General features: G+C 36.6%; 1 long non-coding RNA gene across 4 annotated transcripts in view; it reads left to right on the forward strand.

Moving 5' to 3' along the window:
- LOC112649259 (uncharacterized) overlaps positions 1-21,223 on the forward strand; it is a 39,941-nt gene that overhangs the window by 18,273 nt on the left and 445 nt on the right. The window contains exons 1-3 of one of the 4 annotated variants that reach the window (XR_007403942.1): positions 6,690-7,099; positions 10,964-11,052; positions 15,151-15,803. This is a non-coding gene — a long non-coding RNA (uncharacterized LOC112649259). Of the gene's footprint in view, positions 1-6,689; positions 7,100-10,963; positions 11,053-15,150; positions 15,804-21,223 lie in introns of those variants that run through there. The other 3 variants (XR_007403944.1, XR_003129523.3, XR_007403943.1) reach the window with 3 other exon arrangements.

A 21,223-nucleotide genomic window follows, 5' to 3' on the forward strand; every position in this document is an offset into this window, starting at 1 on the left:
AGCAAGTCCTCCCGACCCCAGTACACTCTCCTCTCATTCAGCCAGCAAAACAAGACTCAACTCAATGCCTGAAAGAAACTGTTGTGCACCAGTTCTTCTCAAACTTTAATGACCATATGGATAATGTAGAGACTCTGAATGAGTAGGCCTGTGATTCTGCATTTCTAACAAGCTCCCAGGATGGTAATGCAGCTGGTCAGCAGGTCATTCTTCATGTAGCAAGGTGTGGACCAGTGAACAAAAAATTAATAATTGGAAAGATAACTCCATAGAGTAATAGGTCAATAGTGAGAAAAAAGAAGCCTAGTAGAAGAAGAATTTAGGAAATGATAAAGGAAAAGGGATCTAGCCCATCATTGGTGTTGAGGAAATTCACTAGGTCTTTGATGCAATACCAAAGTCATAGCCAGGTATTCTGAAATATTTTGTGTAAAATTCAATACTATAAAACAAGTCAACGTAAAAAAACTATAAAAAAACAAACAAACTATAAAATAAGTATAAATTCAGAATAGGAAAGTTCATTTTAAGTATAAAACAGAGGGAGAACTCCAAAGGGAAAAATTTTGATATACTTACAATGTACATGTAAAATTTTTTAATATTAAACTAATTAAAAGGCAAATAATAATCTATGGATATATTTGTAAAGCATGACATTCTTAGTAAAAATTGATTTTGAAAAGCTTCTATTTTCTGGTTCAGTAATTATACTTATTTTAGGAAATATTGAGATATGCATAGAGATATTTTAATATAGAGATTAATTTCAAAAGTTATAGTGGTATGAAAGAATAGAAAATATAGAAATTAAACAGGAATGAGCTAAAAAAATCTAGGCTGTGAACTATTATAAAAATATTGAGTGATAGTTTTTAAAAGAAGTTAATGTTATAGGGAATTCTCATGGTTTATTTTTTAAATGTAGAATTGGCCAATTTTATTAAATAAATATATACATCTATGTATATAATTCATGTAATTATGCATATGTGTGAATGGATAGGAGACATGCAAATATATAAAAATATATACATATGTATATATATATATAAAACAGAAGAAAATATTAGAGAAAGACCAATTTTTAGCAAATACTTTGCTCTGGTAGGTGATGTTTATTTTATTCTTCATGTCTTTTTTATACTCAAATTTTCTGCAACAAAATGCATTTTTTTCACAATCACCAAAGGAACTATAGTATTTTTTTTCTTTGTTTCTTTCTTTTTTTAATAAAAGAAGACTGTAGGTTCAGGAGGAATGTGCATTTCATGCCATAACAATTTTAGTCCTGACAAAACCCAGATCAGAGAAGGCCCAGAGCATCCTGTGTCCCGGTAGCCTCTCTCCTGACCCCTAAATAATGCAGAAGTGACTCCAAGGGGAAAGACAGAGTACAGATTCTTCTTCGGTTTTTATTTGTCAGCTGTAAGCCATGATTAAGTATCTATGATCTATCTAGCACTCAGTTAATACATCTAATTTGTAGGAACTCTAATGACTTAGAATGACAAACTATGAATACTTAGATAACAAAAGCTTTTCTATTTTAGAGTTAAGGACACATTTCCACTTTGATATTTTTCTGTTTTGCCTATCTAAAAGTACAGTTGTGTCAAGGAAATAAATAGCTTTGATTTAAAGAGAACATAGCATGTAATGGCCACTGTGCCTATATTTTATCTAATGCTCATAAATCCTCTGTGAAATAGGTGCTTTTGCTCCCATTTTACAGATTCAGCAATTGAAACATTCGAAATCATAGAGGGAACGACTCAGTTTGTCTAGGGCTGTAGCCAATATTGTTTCCTTTATATTATATGACCTTTCTTTGGAATTTTTACTTAATAACTAAGGAGAAGAGGAGAAGCAAGAAAGAAACGATAAACCGTCCTTTGCTATTGCATTTTATGGTTTTACAAGCAGGTGCTTGGGCTCTACAGCTCCCAAGGACAGTCTCTCTGACCTCTAATCCTAAAGGTCCTCTGTCTGAACCACGTGTACGCAAGCAGGCATTAACTGAGTTATTTCAGGTCTGTTTTCTGGCTGTCAGGGTCCCTAGGGAAAAATGCCCAATGTGTTTTGTGAGCATCGGTCATTTATTAAACTTCTCAGACGTGTTAGAGAACTAGTAAACAAACAGGAACAAATTGTAAGCAGGGACACAAATCTTACATGGCATCTTAATTATTTAAAAAGAGGTTAAGGAGGTCATGGAAAATGTTTCTTTAATGGGCCAATTTTTCTGCTTCAGATCGTAAGGAAACGTGTAGAGCAGGAGCTCAAGTAGCTTGAACGTATTCTTCTTACCTCCAAATGATTTTCTCTAAGCAGTAGTGAATTGTTTTTAGTTTTGTTTTAATGCCACCTAGTAAAAGAAGCAGCATTTATTATTTATTTTAATGTGATAAAAGTCACCCATGAAGAATGTCATGGGAAGAGTTGAAACAGATACAATGCAAGTCGCCTGTTACCTGAGGTGGGACAGTTTGCATCATTTCCTTCAGTGTACAGCCCGAACATTTGTGTGCCTCTTATTCTCGCCCTTGAATGCTGTGGCTAATCCTGGTTCTGACCACCTGCTTCAGCAGGAACATAGTCTGTTGGTCTCCGATGCTCTTAGAACATTCTGTGCTTTATTTCTAGTAGCAAAATCAAAACTCTATCTAAATCTGCAAACCTTCCTGCTGTTTTCATTGACCTATCACTAACTTCTCTGGATTCTGAAACCCTTCCACCTCAGTTCCACAAATTAGACCAAGGAAATAGTTGACACACACATTTGAAGATCTTGCACATTGAAAAGAAAAACTACACTTTTTAAAAATGTTCCGGTTTTATAGTTTTTGTACTTAAAATATTAAAGCTCTCTTTTATTAAGTTGTATTTATATTAATAGCAACATGTTATATATTAATAGGTAAGAATGCATTTGTGCGTTATATTAATATATAATCGCGTGACACATTCTTATGTATAACATGAATTAGACAATAATTTATTAATTTTAATAGTAATTCATGAATTTTGTGAGACTTACGTCTTCTATAATCTAAGAAATGATATCCCATCACTTTTGCCATATTCTACTCTGTAGAGGCAAGTTTTTAGGTCCATCCCACACATGATGGGAGGAAGTTACAGGAGGGCCTGAATACCATGAAGCAGGCATCATTAGGAACCATCTCAGAAGTAGCCTCCCACAGAACAGAAATAGGAACATATTTGTAAATTGGGGGATGCATAAGGTAAAGTAGTTCATGTATGATGGCCTCAAATTTATAAGACTTATGGAGAAAGTGTTGACCAGAGGGCTGATAAAAGATATCAAGATTTGGAATATCTGGTCAGGAAAATAGAAGTTGACCAAGACCAAGAACAAGTACAGAGTCTTGAAAGCGCTAAGAGATCAACTAAGATCAAAATCAGTGATATTGTTTAGAACCAATTTACAGAATTTTGGGGCTTTCTGTAGCAGGACTCATCATCCAAGGTATAGGAATAAGAAATGCTGACTTTAGAACAAACTCATATTTGGAATTTGTTTCATGGGCACTATAGTAGAATAAATATAGAATAATAAATAAATAGTCATTGAGATCTGGTGAGAGGGTTTTTCAGTTTGGAGCCATGGAGTCTAGGTAAGAAGTCAATGGAAAAGAGGAAAGATCAACCAATGAAATGCAGAGCAAGAAACTTTAGGGCTTTGTTTGATAGAAGAGCAAATCTGGGAGAAATGAACATGGTATGTTGGGAGTGGGAGAGCAGACATGGTACATAGAGTTCACAGGCAAACAGAGGAATGCAGGAGTTCCAGAAGTTTGATCTGCAGTAAATTGGTACTGCCGGAGCCAGAAAATGTGAGTGCATTGAATGGATCAGATTGATAGAAATTCAAAATTCTTATATTGAGAACCTCTCAGGAATTTGTTAAATTTAAATTATTTTAGTAACTGAAAATCAAGTATGATACAATGTAAGGTGACATATAGACTTAAAAAAGATATTGATGAGTAGGGCTGATTTTTTTTAAACTAACAACTTGGGGATCCCTGGGTGGCGCAGCGGTTTAGCGCCTGTCTTTGGCCCAGGGCGCGATCCTGGAGACCCAGGATCGAGTCCCGCTTCGGGCTCCCTGCATGGAGCTTACTTCTCCCTCTGCCTGTGTCTCTGCCTCTCTCTCTGTGTGTGTGTGTGTGTGTGTGACTATCATAAATAAATAAAAATTAAAAAAAATAAAAAATAAATAAACTAACAACTTGGAGTTAGTATAGAAATTACCATACATTTCTGGGAACATCATTCTGGCCTCCCATCTTACCAACATGATTATGGTAAATGATATAACCCAACATTCATTTTGCTTACCTATAATGGAATTTTAGTGACATCATAGAATGATGGTGACAAAATGAGATTGTGCCTATAAATTACTGAGAATATGGTAGATTATTGATTCATGATACGATCCTTCTTATTTATTGAAAAAAAATATATATCTTTTGGGTTAGGGTAAGAAAAATCCCAAGCATCCGGCGCCTGGGTGGTTCAGTCAGTCAAGCATCTGCCTTTGGTTCGGATCAGGATCCCACGGTCCTGGGATGGAGGCCCACATTGGGCTCCCTGCTTAGTGGGGACCCTGCCTCGCCCTCTCCCTTTGCCCCTCCCCCCTCAAATAAGTAAATAAATAAAATCTTCAAAAAAGGAATCCCCAACATGTAGCTGAGCAAAGAAATTTTGAAAGTCTATTTTTATGTAAAATATTATATTACCAAACATACTATAATCCTCCATGATGCAACCAGCATTTTCTGTTGGATGTAGAAATGAGCACTCTTATCTTCCGTCTTCTCCTAAATGTTTACAGACTGTAAGTTTACTCATTCAGGTTGAAGTGGCCTTAGATGAAACAGCTGGCGGTGGAGCCAGTTAATAAGCTGAGAAAACCTGATTGGTAACCAAGGCAGGGAGGGAAAAATCCCAACTCTTGATGCTGGCAGTGTGACGTAATATATACCCTTACCCGTACGTAGCAAACCCATCTCAGAAGGATAAATGGACAGTCTTTGGTCAGCCTTGCTTTTGAAAAATAACACATTGTATGCTACCATGATTTTTTAAGGTTTTAATCTTCTGCACCAGGTTATGCAGATCACAGATCTGCCTATGGGAGATCAGCTCTTTGGAATACAAGCTTACTTGGAGGGGGGTGGGAAGTAGACAAAACTACTAGAGCGATTTTTGTCATTCTTTCTTCACTTACTTCATTTTTATTGAAGGCTCAATAAAAATTTGTTGAAAAGAATTAACATCAGCATGTATTCATAGCTCGTTATCATCTGGATGTGCAGACACTACCACCAATGAAAAAAAAAAAAAACTACACAGAATAGTGTAGTTTTGATCTGATGCATTTTCATCAGTCTATTGATCCCTGGAATTGATCAATCTGCCCCAACTTTGTTATATGGATAAACAAGCCCTTGCACAAAGGGGATTCCCTTACTGATGTATATATAGTAATATGTGAAGATGTTTCCCAAGGAAATTTGTCGTAGCTCACTTAGAAAGACTGGTGGGAATGTATTAATTTAGGGGGATGACGTCACCGGTGTTAGAAAGGAGCTCAAAATTGCAATGGTAGATTGAAGTTTGTTTCCCTTGATGTAATAGCATCTACCTGCAGAGTTCAGTTTCGTGGCAGAGCTCTGTTCCACACTGCTTTTCAAGTTCAGGCTTTTTTGCATCTTAATGTTCACCTACCTCTCGCTTTTGTTCCTGATCTGCTTGGCTCAGGTTGGCATGAGTGTGTTCATGAGAAAGAGAAAGAGAATGTAGAGGCCACCTGGCCACTGTCTATAGTCCCCACCATGGAAAAGGCACAAGTTACTTCTGTTCATGTTGTTAGAACTTAATCTTATAGTTGCACATAGCTGCAAAGGAGGTGGGAAAATATAATGGAAAAAAACTCAATGAAAAACCCCCGCGAAGCTAAGGGGCCATGTTTCCATTACTATGAAGAAAAGGACAAGGTATTTTGGTGAGCAAATAGCTCTCCGAGTCAAAAGGAGTAAATTAAGCAAAATCAATATTATTTAAATAGCAGTTCCAAATGAATGTAGCAATTTTCTTCCACAAGATACATAGACAAAGGACTATTTTCTAGGCCATTCTATGGTGTATAATGAAAAGCATAGTTATCAGTGTTGGAAAAGCAAGACATCTTTTTTTATTTTAAATTTTTCCTCTTTGAAAGAAATTACTTGTTTTACTAGAGCACTCCTGTAAGTATTCCCTAAGGAGAGAAACTAAGGTTAGAAAAAAAAAAAAAAAGGCAAGTTCGTTATTAGAACATATAGGCACATTACAATTTTTGTGAATGATCCATTTATCTACCCATAACTTGCAAGTGATGTTAGTTCAGTCAATACCAAAAATAACTATTGAACTCTTCTCCACACTTTTGAACTTATACATAAAATATTTATATATTTATATACACACATATATTTAGATATATGTATATACTTCTGTATGTGTATATATATATGTATAACGAAAATCAAATTGCACCTTATTACCTAATGACTGGCTTATACTTTTACGATGTCAAAGACATTTTTAATTTTAAGATGGGTATAAGCTTTATGGGAGGAAAATGTATAATTATGAAATAATTCTTTCCTCCCATTTTGTCACACGTGGAATATTATCTATGTTTTATACTAAACATGAGAGTTTGAAATTGAGCAGAGAGGGAGTTATGTATAAAACCTAGGACCTTAATCCCGAAAGAAACCTAGGCCCAATAGCTACTTTCTAGCTCTGTGACTTTGAGTAAATTACAAATAATTTGTCCCTAAAAAGGAGGTAACTCCTGATTCTGCTTCCAAACTAAAGTGGGGATAATCATATTTACATTATAATAGTTCTGATGAATCAAATGTCATGGCTTATGTAAAGTGTATGGTAAGTAGTAATTGTAACATAGTTGTTTTAGTTCTCTCTCCTTTTTTTTTAAAGATATTATTTATTCATGAGAGACACAGAGAGAGGCAGAGACATAGAGGGAGAAGCAGGCTCCCTGACGGAAGCCCAGGTAGGACTCGATCTCCGGACCCCGGGATCATGCCCTGAGCCAAAGGCAAACGCTCAACCACTGAGCCACCCGGGTGCCCTTGTTTTAGTTATCTGTCAGTGTGTGCCCAACCTCTCAAGAATCCAGGTCTGAAAAAAAAAAAAAAAGAATCCAGGTCTGTAAAATGACCTTTTTTATTATGCTCATGATTCTGTGGGTCAGGAATTCAGGCAGATGCAGACAGAACAGAATGTCTCTGCTCCATGATGCCCACGACTTCAGTGGGTGATTTGAACAGCAGAGATGGTTGTGATAACTTGACTGCGACCACATATATGACCCCTCTGTTCTGGCTGTTTGCTCAGTTCTTTGGTGATTGTCTGCATGGCACTGACAGGGGTTGCAATAGCCTACATTATTTTCCCGCTCACACATCTGGTACCTGGGTCTGGAGGGCCAGAAGAGCTCTAAACGAGTTAGGAACCCTTCTCTCTCCCTGAGACCTCTCCATAGGGCTAGATTGGCTTCCTCAGAGCATGCTGATCTCAGGGCATCCAGAATCCGCTCAGCAGCTGGCTCACTCCAGAGTAAACATTCCAGGAGGCCAAGGTACAAGTGGCAGGCTTGAGACCTGGTCTCAGCAGTCTTGCAGCATCATTTCTTTTTTTTTTTTTTTTTTGCAGCATCATTTCTACAGCCGCCCCTGGCTTAGCTTTGCTTCAGTGAGAGGGGACACCTCTTGATGAAGGAGTGGCATACACACATAGAACTATTTGGGATCGTTTTTAGAGACTAGCTACTGAACCAGTAAAATCATATATAATATTCCTTTCTGCTGTTTTCAGGGAATATATATATATATGTATTTATATATAAATACATATTTATATAATACATAAAATAAATATATTTAAAATATCAAATTAAAATTTTAAATATATATAAAATAAATATAAATGCATATATATTATATGTATAAATACATATAAATATGTATTTATAGTAATATATACATATATGTATATATATAAATATATAAATACATATATATACATATATATGTATTTATAGTATATATAAATATATCTACATAGAATAGCTACCTGCTTATTATTTTAATAGTATAAAATATATAATAAATTCCACATAAATATATAAACCGTATATAACCGTATATAACATATGCTATAACTATGTACATTTTAAAATAGTTATTGTATAACTAATTATTAAATACACTTTGAATAAAAATGTAAATTATTAAATACATAATTTTTAAATAAATAATTAAATTTATTATTGCATTAAGTGCAATATATTTATACTACCTATACGTAAATATAAATACAATATAGATATAAATGTATTATACTAATACAACCTGCTTCAGAAGCTTGAGGAATAATTACAGACTCATCTCTTTTTAATATCGAAATGAGTTCCATAGGTTCCCATCTACCTAACTGGCAGGGCACCATTATATTTTCGTGCCTCTCCTGTCGGATAGTCTATGAATCCCCCCGAGCTTACTCAGTCTGAAGAAATCTGCCTTATATTCAAATGTCCAGGGGAACAACTACTGGGGAAACTGACCTGTCCACTCGCAGGCCCAGTTTTCTGCTATACCTATTGTGACGACCACATATCCATCCCCAGCGGGAATTGGTCCAACGTAATTTGCAGTACCCCTGTCCACTGTAGTGATGCTTTTCCAGACTTAGGTGGTTGATTCCACAACCTCATGATTCCTGCACATTCCTGAACTCTGATGAGAAATCTGACTTTTAAGTGTTGTCTAATGTATGGGACATAATGAGTCATGTAGAATCCCCCATCAGATTTAGATCAGAAGCTCGACAGCACTTGATCCCCATTCCTACAAGGCAATTGAGGACCAGCTGTCTTCTTCTCACTGGGGTTTTGTACACCTGCTCTCTTCACTGGTTTTTATTATGCAGGTATTATGATTGCCAGTGATCTGGTCTCTGATGTTGAGGGTCGATCTCTAAGTCGTATTTGTCCTTTCCTTCATGACAATGATTCTGGAAATATGGTGGGGGTTCTGGGGGCCCTGAGATCCTTTGTGAGTTGTCCATGAGGCAAAAACTGTTTTTGTAATGATACTAAGCATTACTTGACTTTTAAACTTTCATTCTCTCACAAAAGTACTGCATAATTTTCTCCTGTGCATTTTGGAGACCTACATGACTCAGTGAACCAATATTTTCCAGATGATTGATGCACGATGTTACAAAATCATGGCTAAGATTTTTCACTCAAAATGTGCTATGAATCAATCAGTATTAATGTAAGAGAGATAAGTTCATTACAATAAGTCATTGATATTGCTTTAGAGCTCCCATTGCAACTCATTTTTAAGAAACTACTACTTATTGATTTTTGATATTTCAAAATATATCTAAATTATATTTATAAACTTCGAAATTCCACTTCTGTTTTCCAACTACCTAGCTGTGAGGGGTTGAGTTTTCTTCATATACTTCAACTAAAATAGCACATTTCAGATGGTATGCAGATCCAAGATGAGAACTTATGTACCTTTCTGTCAGATATTAAAGACATTTGCTAAATATCTTTAGCAAAATGTCACTCATATCAATTTTCTTTATTTTGAAAAATGTTTTAATAAAATATGCAATTTATGTTACAGTTATAACATTTTATTTTAAATTGATTAGTAAGTTAATATTTTTAAATGTCTCTTTTTACAACTAATATGATAAATGTTGAGAGATATAATTTATATAATCAAAAGCTCTTCAAGGGACATTGATAAACTTAAAAGGGTAAATGGATCCTGAGGCTAAATGTTTGAGAACGACTGCCTCTTGACAATGCACATTCAGAACTCAGAACGAATGCAAATAATCAAGAGGATGAAGTCAAAGCTCCATAGAACACTTTATCCCAAGAGTCATTGCTTCTGTGCAAATGAGGGACCAGCCCTGGGAGAGAGATTAGGATGCAGTCACAGGCTCTTTTATAAAAACATCTTTCCTGTCTGAGAATGGCTGCCTAATATTGTTTATATTTGCTGAAGCAAGATGCCACAAGTGAGCTTTTTTTCAGAGGCCAAAAAAAAAAAAAAAAAAAAAAATCCTGTTCTAAATAGAGAGAATTTGTAAATGGCAGCTTCTCTCCATGAAGTTTCATCTAACCGCCCCCACTCCCAGCTCCTGCTACTCATCAAACTTGCTAATGGCAAGATAAGTTACCAAGATGAGCTAAACCCAAATCTGACCAGGTCAGCAAAGAATTTTTCTCAGTTAAGAATTGCAAGGTTAGTGTCAAATTAGAGATAGGTAGGCAAATCATAATTTCCCAAATACTTATCGATCAATTGTTAGCTTGTAACTAAACAAGGTGATTTCCATTTTTACAAAAATATCCACCATTCAAAATATATGGATATCACTCATAATATGTAGAACTAGCCACCTAATAAGAAATTAAAGATTTTTGTGTGTTTGTAAATGTTTTGACTATTTGATTGTATGTTGTATGTATTTAACATTTACATTATACATAGATATACATGCTTGTACTTTGAGTACAGGTTATTGCTTTGACTTTAGGTGTAGCATTAAAAATACTTGACAGACAAAAAAAAATCTGTTTCTTTGATATATCACAATGATTAAATAGAGTTCTGTGCAAATAGAAATCTTAAAATTTGTTTTCACAAAGCAAAAATTAGGTAAAGAAAATAGAAGCTGCTGTTCATAGTAATACTTTGCCTTATAACCAGTTAATTTTTGCATCGTCTGTACGACTGAAGGTTAGGTTGGAAATGTAAGTGCCTAAGTTCCCTGTTCAGTTACCTATTTCCAGTTTGTTTATTACTTTACATATCTGTTCATTTAGATAATTATCTGACACCTGCTCATGGCAGATTGTTTTGACAGATTATATTGGCTGAGATCAGTTTGTCACCTGCCATCTGTCCAGTAAAGGTGAGTTCAACAAGCTGGCAGTTTGTGGGCAATCGTAAAAGATCCTTTTTTAACGAGTTAGAATTTTCTTTATCCTTAAGGAGGCATTGACCAGAGGGGAAAAAAAAATTGTTATTGACCGATATTAAGAGATACATTATCTTTATTCTCTATCAGGGTATTCCTTTATCTGAAATGCTGGTTTGAGCATTAGTTAGGTTTAATCAGAAGGGGTATGCTATAGTAAAAGAGAACATGTTGGTTTTAAGTTAGACATGCAATTTGGTTGGTATCTTGAACAGCTTTGAATAATATTATTTCTTTGTACTTTTTCTGGTGGAGTTTTGACACTTTAGCAAACTCTAAATATCTCAAGTTAAAATGTATATTTTTAAAGCACATATACAATACTGTATATATCATTATAAAATTAGAGCAACTATATTATTATTGATTTTCTGAATCCATAAAAAGTAAACAACACTCAATAAGGGAAAGGATAATTAGTTACTCAGTGTGTGACTGTATAATAAATAAAAGCATTTCTTAGGAGCAGTGATACTTATTTAAGATAATTTTGAAATAAAATAGGAATTTAAAGAAATCTTGTAGGTCAACTATAAAATACATATAGTAAAAAAAAAATCAGTAGTTTTTCTTTCTTAAAGTGAGCCAATATTTCTATTTTTTAAACAAAGGAGTAATTAATTTTAGAAGAAATAGTAGCAAATGTATCTTCGTTTTCTTCTTTTATGTTTGTAAAATTATTTAACCAATATCACCTGAACACTTAGCAAGCGTCAGACACTTCCCAATTCCCCCTATTCAGCAAACAGACCTGGTTCTTGTCCTCACTTAATTGTTGCCCTAAAGTAGTCAAACTATGAGCTTCCACCCAGGCCTCTCACTATTATTATTTGAATATGTACATTTTTATGGCTATAGGAATTGGCCACTAATAATGGTGAAACTTGTGTTGAAAGCAAAATTAGAAGATCTTGAGACATTTAAAAACACCTAGCAACTTGTGAAGTGACCCATGCTTTGGATATATATTTATTGGAGAAGAGAGGACCAGGGGGTTTTGCTACCCTTGTAAATTCTGCTACCCTTGTAAATTCTGCTTACTTATCTGGCATGATAGGAATTTTTCACAGACTGCTCTAAGAAAGTAGTCCAACACTATTTTAGAGTACTCTATTGGACTGTGGGGAGTTCAGGAAAACAAAAAAAAGGAAAGAAGAAAAGAAAGAATGAACAAAACAGGGCAAGTCCTTTAAGACCTTCTGATATAATGGGAACACAGCACCAACATAAATACATGGATATAAACACAAGTGACTACAAGAAATAAATATACACAATCAACTGCTGGACCAAAGGCTCTCTCAAGGGCCTCTTTGTGCTATATGATCTCATGATTTGTTGAACCATAGCTTTCTAGAGGAATATACAAAAATCTTAGAGTTCCAAGGGGCATGAAGTTTGAATACCTGGGAGTCTTCAGAGCTTCTGTGGAAAAGGTTTTATCAAAGAATTGAGCCTCTGGTAGTATATATCACACACACAGCATCACACTCACCAGAAGCACAGTCAAGTTGCCATCATGTAGACATTAGTAAAAGAATGAAAAATGCAACCAACTGGACCATTGTCTACATGGCTTGGAAGAATTGTTCAACTAATGTTTTTTTTTTTTTTTTTTTTTATGATAGTCACACAGAGAGAGAGAGAGAGAGGCAGAGACACAGGCAGAGAGAGAAGCAGGCTCCATGCACCGGGAGCCCGACGTGGGACTCGATCCCGGGTCTCCAGGATCGCGCCCTGAGCCAAAGGCAAGCGCCAAACCGCTGCGCCACCCAGGGATCCCTCAACTAATGTTTTTGATTGATGTGACCAGTTGCTTTGGCACCATGTCAAGACTGAATCATGCACAAGTGCCCTGCATGAGTCATTGCAGATTCCAAAGATGCTCAGATTCCAATGTGGCTACAATTTGAAATGTACGATTAGATACATTTTATACAAATCTGTTGACTTTTAAAAAATCTAATGGCAAGAACTTTGTTTCTTTGATTTAAAAAATCATTTCCCTTTATAACTTAAGCTACATCCTCATTCCTTATTTATGGCTGTGTGAAGTATTCTATTTTATGAAAAAAGAAGATGGCATAAAATTTTGTACTGTATGCATTACACGAAATGGTTTTATCTGGATAAATTGTAATTTTTTAAAATTTATTTATGATAGTCACACAGAGAGAGAGAGAGGCAGAGACACAGGCAGAGGGAGAAGCAGGCTCCATGCACCGGAAGCCCGACGTGGGATTCGGTCCCGGGTCTCCAGGATCACGCCCTGGGCCAAAGGCAGGCGCCAAACCGCTGTGCCACCCAGGGATCCCTGTAATTTTTTTTTTTAATAAACAATCTGGCATAAAATAAGTTGGATAATGACAAATTCTTTTTGAAATATAGCACTTGGGGACATTGACATGGACTAAGGATAGGAGTAGCTGTGCCATATGGAACAAGAAGATATAAAGGAAAACACACAACAGAGGTGACTTCAGTTTACTTTAAGTGGCACACATTTTAGAAAAGAAAGGGACTCTAAATCTTCCAAGCTAAAAGGAACAAACGGGAAGAAATAACTGCATACAACAAATGGGAATCATGCTTGTTCCTGAATCAGGCGAGTTAAAATAAAAGGATTCAAGTTCAAGAAAAGATAATTTTCAGAGGAAGGCAGCCTCAGTTGGTCATGTCTACCTTGTCCTAAGGTGAGGACAGAATTACTAATGGCAGGCAGATTTTTAGAAAAATAGCATTGGATATGGTACATACTAAGCATAGTTTTTAATTGGCAGAGGGCATTTTCTTCCAAATCTCAAGGAATTTCATAAAAATTTGTTCAAATATATGTGATTATCTATTGATAAGCATTACACATCTAACAATAAAACTTGCAATATACTAGACTATCTATGGAAATGAAATCAGGAACTCTGACTCGATGACCACTGAGGAACCCAAGTAGAATACTTAATGCAAACCTCTTCTTGTTGATTTGGGGACAGAGACTCAAGTATATCAAGTACCTTCAAATTCACACAGTGCTGGCAGTGTAAGGAAAGACTCTAGAGTCCTGGCCAAGTGCTCTTTCCATTCAGTACATGTAAATAACAAAAAAAAAAATTAAAAATAAAAAAAATTAAAAATAAAAAAAAATTAAAAAAAAGAAATCAAAGGCGACTTTAACTACTGATTTTAACATATTAGCATTGTAGAAAGCTTTTGCTATGTGGTCTTTATATGAGGAACCATTAACTTTTGTCATTTTTTGATATTAAGTTTTAAGCACTAATAACATTTCTGGGTTTCTTGAAGCTGATTAACTTGAAAGTTTATAGCAGGCATGATTTAAAATAGGGATTTTAAAAGAGAGATCTTTTAAAATGAGGCATAGAGTCTGTGTATTTAGATTTTACAACAGGTTCCTAGTTCTAATAATGGGTACTTCACAGTGAATTATCTAGTTCTCCCTTATTTCGATTGATCCAGAAAACCTGTCTTTTGTTTATTGTTTTCGTTTCTTATTCATATTACTATTTCTCTACTGCCTCCCCCTCTTCTCCATATATATGTTCATGAAACAAATTGGCTAAATTCCAAGGATGGTGTGGTGATGGATATATAGCGAGAGGATATATGGCCAATCAAGCCCTTTAATTTACTTCTAAAAATATCAGGGGCATAGTTTATTTCTTTAGTTGAAAGGCTAATGCTTGATAAAGAGGGTTGGAAATGCAAGCGTGATTTTAAAATAATATTATATAAACATCTTGTGGCTTTAAAAACTAATAACATATGTATGATGAGTTATGTTTAGTAGGAAACTTGTAATTAGCACAGGGTCATGTGCATAAGTAGGCAAATGATATCTAAAGTTTCATGTTGCAATATAAATATGTAATGGTGAAAATAGGGGCTGATTTTGTTTATATTTAAAGTTTTAAAAATCTGATTTCATGGTATTTCATGGTCCCATCATCATCATCATCTTTGCTTTATTCCATATATTTTTATTCTTAATTATTATTTTTTATTTATTCATGAGAGACATGGAGAGAGAGAGGCAGAGACACAAGCAGAGGGAGAAGCAGGCTCCATGCAGGGAGCCCGACGCGGGACTCGATTCCTGGTCTCCAAGATCATGCCCTGGGCTGAAGGCAGGCGCTAAACTGCTGAGCCACCTGGGCTGCCCTATTCCATATATTCTTGATGACATCAAGAGATGCGCTCATTCAGAAACATTTATGACACACACACCTTATGTGTTCAGGTATTAAACTGACTTATAAGGACATGCAATGGAAACATAAGTATATTTTATTTAAGACCAGAGTAAAACGGACAGAATGTGTTGTTCGTATGGGGGACAGATATTCATCCTTCCAAAGAATAAAGACTTGACCTCTTGGCTCACATCCTCACTGACTCCTCCTCCCACAGACTGAATGTTTGTGTCTTCTCAGAATTCACCTGCAGAAACCTAATTCCCAATGGGATGATATTTGGAGGTGGGACCTTAAGGAGATGATTAGGTCATGAGGGTGGAGCCCTCATAAATGAGGTTAGTGCCTTAATAAAGATTTCCAAGAGTTCTCTTGCCCCTTCTGCCATATGAGGATATAGGGAAAGGCCAGCTGCCTGTGAATCAGGCTCTCCCCAGATATAAAATCTACTAGTGCTTTGACATTGGCCTTTCCAACCTTCAGAACTATGAGAAATAAACGTTTGTCGTTAAAGCCATCCAGTCTGGTGTTTTGTTATAATATTCTGAATGGATTGAGACCTCTCTTTAAATGATGAAGGCATGGGGATCCCTAGGTAGCGCAGCGGTTTGGCGCCTGCCTTTGGCCCAGGGCGCGATCCTAGAGACCCGGGATCGAATCCCACATCAGGCTCCCGGTGCATGGAGCCTGCTTCTCTCTCTGCCTGTGTCTCTGTCTCTCTCTCTCTCTCTCTCTCTCTCTGTGACTATCATAAATAAATAAAAATTAAAAAAAAATAAATAAATAAATGATGAAGGCTGATTTATCTAAATAGTGAATTGAAAATTGAAAAGAAGCTACAAACATACCTTAGATTTAACTGTCTCCCTATTTACTTTGGAATTCAAAACATTTTCAGGGGAAAGTACCTACTGTGAGAAGGAGTGTATATGTATGTGTGTGTGGGGGGGTCACACTTGTGAATGTGATAGGTTGAATTTAATACACAGCTGAAATAATAATCTCACCAAAAAAAAAATAATAATAATAATCTCACCAGAGCAGTCCTCCGAAATCATCCTTAACTAGTACTATAAATTACAATTGCATCTCTATTTGACTTAACCTCAAAAATCATAAAAATAATAGAAAACAAGTGGGCAAGTTGTTAATATAAAGAGTCATAAATGGGGATCCCTGGGTGGCGCAGCGGTTTAGCGCCTGCCTTTGGCCCAGGGCGTGATCCTGGAGACCCGGGATCGAATCCCACGTCAGGCTCCCGGTGCATGGAGCCTGCTTCTCCCTCTGCCTATGTCTCTGCCTCTCTCTCTCTCTCTCTCTCTCTCTGTGACTATCATAAATAAATAAAAATTAAAAAAAAAACCTTCCTCTTTAAAATAAATAAATAAATAAATAGTCATAAATGAAAGATTATGGTGATAGAAAAAGATAGCTTACTCTAAATGGAGGTGTTCATAAGCAACCTCATGGAGAGAGCAGCATCTGTGTCAAACTTGGACAAGTAGGTGGAATTTAGACATAATGGAGATTGGTGAAGGATAAGGATAGAAACAGAATACGTAGGAAATTAGAGAACAAGCAAAGAAATTTGACAAGACTGGGGTGTATGTCAATCTCTTAGGAAATGTGTCTTTCTTTCCCCATGTTCAGGTAAAAAAAAAGGGGGGGAAGGGAATCATACTTGAATTTTTTTCTCATATAATCCATATCCAACCTGTCAGTAAATATGTCTATTCTAACTTCACAGTATATGCAGACTCCAACTCTTTCTCAGTCTCTCTACTGGCTTACAACCCCAAAGGCTTCCCTTCTTACTCAGAGAAAATGATAAATTTGTAATGACCGGCAAGGCTCTGCATGATTTGGATTCCGTTATTGCTCCAGTTCCTCTTTTGTGACTCTCCTCTTCTCTTGGAATTAGCCTCTTTATTTATGTCAACGAGGCAGTGGCCCCAGGACTGTTACTTTGCAGCTCTCTCTGTATAGGACACACCTCCCACAAGATTCTCAATGGCTTGCCCTCTTATCTAGTTGAGGACTCCAAATCTCACTTTATCAGTAAGGTCATCCCTGGCCACCCTAATTAAATCTGCTCTGTCCCCCATATTAACTCTATTCTCCCATCAGTCTCCTTGCCTGCCTTACTTTACTCGAGCGAACCTACCACTAAGCATTTCAAACAGGCACTCCTAGACCCTGCTGTGGCAACTAGAGACCCTCAAAATTCGGTCTCTTACAACAACATGCTGCAAGTCATATGGCTCACTTGTGGCTGCACTGTTTGCAATCTTCTCCCTGGGACCCAAGATCATAGAGAACATCTATATGGAACGCTGCTTGTTGTTTTGGCAGAAGAAAACGAAAAAACTGGTGAACCATAGCTGACTCTTAAAGCTTTCTCCTGGAAGTGATGCGTCTCTTTTTCAAATGCATTTCATAGTGTTCAATGCAAGAAATACAGTTGAAGCTGGTATCAGTGAGGGGATGAAATATAATTCTCATGCACCACAGGAAGGGGTATGGCAGTGGAATATTTGGCAGTTAGTTATATAATCCACCTCATTATGTAACAGAATCTATGCTATTGCTTGGTTTATTGCCTGCTTCCCTTCATATCTTCAATAATATTCCCTAGAAATGTACTCCGAAACAGAGATTGTGTTCAGAAAGCAAACATTCTTTGGAAAGACACCTATACAGAAGTGAGGAAGGAAGGACTGAGCAGAGGGAAATACTGTATTTTAGTGTGGTTGCAACTGTAGCCTCAGTCCACTCCACGAGGAATTCTGAAGCTTGGCAGGCCCTTTGGAATTGTCTCTAATTGAGGCGAGGGGGCCTGGCCTTTGCATTTCCACATCTGTTGCCCACTGGCTGCAAGCATCTTCCTAAAAGCAAGTGGGACCTTGCTCAAGAGAGCTCCCTGCCATCGAGCACAATTGCCAGCCGGGGCACAAGTAGGAAGAGTCAGTTTTCTAAGCTGGCAGTCGGAGTGTGTCTGCGAGGACCAGGCTATCTTGGCAGAGCACCACAGCACCAACTGTCTCCACCGGAGTAAGATGCCCATGAAGGTGTCTGATGCGGGAGCCACCATGCCTTAATTGGCTCTTTGCATGACATACGTTCAGTAACCGTTGAATGAATAAATTAATAGTTTGTATAAAATTTTAGATTAGAAAGGCAGAAGCAGATTAAGCATTAAGGGTCTTCATGGCCTAAATAAGGCTTAAACTTGCAGGGAAGTTAAATATATACCAGTAGGCTTCTGGAATACTGACCAAACGGCAGCGAGTACAGTGCTTTGAATATGGGAAAAGATAGACTAGGAATAGCCCACAAGAAGCTAGTGCCATATTTCAGGTAGACGTAATGTGAGGCTGAAACAGGCTAATGTCATGGGATTGGAGGTGGGCAGGGGTGGGGCACGAGAGCAACAAAATATCTCATGAATAAAAATTTGGCCACATGGCCAAAGGGCAGGAAGGAGGGCCGAAAAAAATCAAAGGTCACATGGAGAGATTATGATCTTAGTAGTGAAATAGACAAAGCAACAACCAACAGCAAAAAGAGCAAAAAAGAAGAAATGAGAAGTACTCTGAGAAGAAAACTGAAGAGCATTCTCTAGTTAGCTTCTGGGAAATTATTTGAAGACTTAGGGACAGAATCATCTCAATAGTTCATAGTGGATCCAGAAAAAAGGCCTGTCACTTATGTATTAGATCATCTTCTATTTTTCTCGTTAACAGTATAAGGCCTGGTGCACCTGGTGGCTCAGTGTTTGAGCCTCTGCCTTTGGCTCAGGTCGTGATCCCAGGGTTCTGGGATCGAGTCCCGCTTCGGGGTCCCCGTAGGGAACCTGCTTCTCCCTCTGCCTGTGTCTCTGCCTCTCTCTCTGTGTCTTTCATGAATAAACAAATAAAATACTTAAAAAAGGAAGAGACAGTATAAGACCATGCAATTTGTTTACAGAAAGCTAACTGACCTAATTATATCTGTCTTTGGTGTCAGCTATGGTACAAAATTTGTTTGCAATAAAAATACATGAAACATCTCAACTACTTAGAAATTCTTGAGAGTTTAAACACTAAGCCACACCTGTAAGACGTCCATTGAGACAATTTGCATGGATGGGAGGTGTCGGAAGGGAGGATTCTGATCAGGGCTTCCAGATGTATGAGCCAATTCCGACCGTTATTTATGAACTCAAAGAAAGGTTACATGGTAAGTGCAATGTCTGCTTTGCTGTCGTGTCATTTCCATCAACTTGGATGACTGAGAACAGCCTTATGTTACGGACAGGTGCTCTTCACAGTGAATTAATGATGTCTACGTAATAAACAAGCTATAACAAATGATAACCTCATGAATGTTCAGACTAGTAAGCAGGGTCTCTCCATTGGCCTAAAGATGCTAATGGGAAATGTTGTGGAAAGGCATATAAGATACACTATATTGTTTGATACATAGGAAATTCTTGACGGATGGAAAAAAAAATCACGTTAGTCACTTTTAGTCCATAATAATTTAGAAGATATTCTGACTAAATATTCCTATTATTCTATATTACCTACATGGCTCACCAAATTCCCAGGACTAGAATACAATAAAAATATGTTTAACATCATAATTAAGAGTTTGATTAATTAATTCTATAATTTAAAATAAAAATTACATGTTCATGACTTTGAGTTTTAAGTAAAATCATCTCATCCTCAATCCTCAGGTAGTATGTCTCAGGAGACCTGTTGAATTATAAAGTACCAAAAATGTTAGGGCCTGATCCCATGAAAGCACATATCTCTGGTACTTAGCACTGGACCTGGTACAATAGATGCTTGAAAAATGAATGAATTAACGAATAGATGAATGCATGCGGAGAGGGATAGGAGCAAATTTGCAGATGGGCAGGGTTTCAGTTATACATGTGCTGTGTTTTTGTACGTAAAATATCAGTTTCCAAATATGTGTTGCAGCATGAAATGGTATTTGTTTACTTGTTACCTATATGAGTGCCATATTTTTTTCTATATTGATTTTTAGGGAAAAACAAATGATTTTGAATTCTTCTAGCCTATGGCTAGACCAGAATAAGATGCATTTCAAAAACACCCACACACCCTTAAAGTGATGGTTGAAGAATCTCTAAAGGCTTTAAAAAAAAGAGTCTTCTTTTTAAAAGTATTTTGCTCACCTTTCTTTAAAAAAATGGGAGGCGTTGGGAAACTTGGGGTTTATTGAATCAAGCAAAGCCTCAATCCCACAGTAACCTGTTCAAGGGTGATATTGATCAATAGAGTCAAAGTCGTAAGAGTCTAACTAAAATAAGCAGTGACTTTCTCGTCCTCAGTGGGTTCTTCATGAGCTTCCTGTAGGTAAGAACACAAATATGATTTTCCTTTAGAGATTTTTTTGTTTATTCCTATTAAACATGCCTCAGGAGTTTTCTAACATGGATAAAGTCCATAGTGCATTCGATTGTGTTGGTTGTTTTTCCTAAGACTTGTTGAAGGCTTGGCAGGTTCAGAAAACCTATTGGTTAGGAATTTTTTTTTTAAAATTAGCTAAATTCTGCGATAGGAAAATATCAGACATATTTTTATGTGCATTTCTCTTTATTAAGACTTTAACAGAGGGCAGCCTGGGCGGCTCAGAGGTTTAGCGCCTGCCTTTGGCCCAGGGCGTGATCCTGGGGGCCTGGGATCAAGTCCTGCATCAGGCTCCTTGCATAGGGGCCTACTTCTCCCTCCCTGTGTCTCTGCCTCTTTCATGAATAAATAAATAAAATCTTTAAAAAAAAGAATTTAACAGATATCTTTAAAATGTAATTTTGTTTTATAAGTAAAATTTTGATATGAGTATTCATGATCACATGACTTGTCTGAAGGAAAAATCATTTGACC

The sequence above is a fragment of the Canis lupus genome, chromosome 19 (assembly GCF_003254725.2).
Source record: "Canis lupus dingo isolate Sandy chromosome 19, ASM325472v2, whole genome shotgun sequence".
In the NCBI taxonomy this organism is placed as follows: Eukaryota; Metazoa; Chordata; class Mammalia; order Carnivora; family Canidae; genus Canis; species Canis lupus.